Consider the following 1763-nt stretch of genomic DNA (forward strand, 5'->3'; position numbering starts at 1 on the left):
GCTGTTTGCATCCATGGAGCTGAATCACTGCAATTTTTCTGGATTTAGTCACAGACTGAAACCCCCCAGTTATCCTTAGAAGACCACTTATATGAAGAAAATAAAACTTCCAGTTCCTGTTAGCATTACTATACTCTCTACCACATATTTCTTTTGCAAGTATGAGAACACGCTCTATTGTTTCACATAATCATAATTTCCTATAGTATAGAGGTACTGTTAAGGTAGCTGACATATTATTAGTCTTGTCTCTTTTCTACTGCTTCCCTTTGTCTGCTGAGCCCAGTATTAATGTTAGCTTTTATTAATTTGATTCCACACAGCTACCTTTAGCTGTGTGGATATTAATATCTACTTTCTCACTTTGTCTCTCCTTTTTTAGCAGTTTGCATGGCCAGCCTTTTTCTCTTATTATTGCCTATATGAACCCACATTAATATATTAGCATTACCTCATATAAGCTCTGATATTATGATGTGAGACTGATTTAAAGTTGCCCAGTGCACAAACAGTGTCACTGTTTACCAGTGCTTTGCTTCCCCGACTTTGTTTCATCCCCCCTAAAGCCAGTAAAATTACATATAGCTCTAGTGTGGCTTATATTTTTAGAAGGTCTGATTTAAATGATTTGTATTGCTGAGCCTGTGGCATTGTTACTTGATGCTTTGATCTGTCATGATAGACTGAATATATTTTCTATATCTGCTCTCATGTAAAATAAGACTTACTCCCTAAGTAAGTAACATTTATTTATAAAGTGCTATTTGCAGTGACTTTAAATTGATGTTGTCCGTACACTTTACACAGTTATAGCATTCCCATACTTCCTATGCATGGCGCTCAGTCCCTTCTCTAGGAAAAACATGACTTTTTTGTTCTCAATATTAAAAACCACAGGTTTTTAATACTGTTTTTTTTAAAGGGATAATGTCTCCACGACCTTGCAGATGCAATCATTAATTGACTAACTGCTGTTTTTTCTGTTATCTGTTGGCAGTCTTACAGACTCAGTACATCATCCAAGAGTGTGGACCAGGATTTTGATGGATATCTCGGTGTCTTAACCAAATGTCAGAACATATTTATTAATGACTTCAGAATTTTAAACTGTAAAAGTATAATGTTAGAGAATTAAAAGAAGAGCTCATTTTCTCAAAGAGTTTGTTTTCATAGGTGGTGCTTGTAAGATAGAGAAGTTAAAAAAAGGGGGGTCGGTGGCGTTATTGTATTTTTCTGTCTTTGCCAGCTTTTACTATTTTTCAAAAGGGTGGATTGAGAGTGTAGGTGGAAAACCCTCTATGTCCAGCTTTTGATACGTTCATTTTAATTACAATTATAAGTTTATTAGTTGTTGAATTAAACATTTTACTTTCAAAAATTTAACTTAAGCCTGACCATTGAATTTTAACAAACCTTCTGCTGCTAAACTCACTTGTGCACTTGTTTTTCAGAAACCTTCTAGCTCTCTATAGTGCGCCATAGGAAAGGGGTTACAAAATCACAATAGGTATAATTGGAAACAATACAAATGTTCAAAATCAAGATAAATAGAAACATGACATAATAACTGCAACATACACTTTGCTAAGATAAATAAGTTATGAAACTTGTGAAAAATTTATGATATATCAAAATAAATATATAATATATAATATTTAGTTACATTATATATTTATATAATATTTATAAATATTTTATAATATTTAGGTGTTACTTGTGGTCCCTGTCCGTTTGCCCTCATGTTTTTTTGGTTGTTTTTTTTT

This window comes from Pundamilia nyererei, unplaced genomic scaffold (genome assembly GCF_000239375.1).
Source record: "Pundamilia nyererei isolate P.nyererei 1_Seehausen unplaced genomic scaffold, PunNye1.0 scaffold00570, whole genome shotgun sequence".
NCBI classification, from domain to species: Eukaryota; Metazoa; Chordata; class Actinopteri; order Cichliformes; family Cichlidae; genus Pundamilia; species Pundamilia nyererei.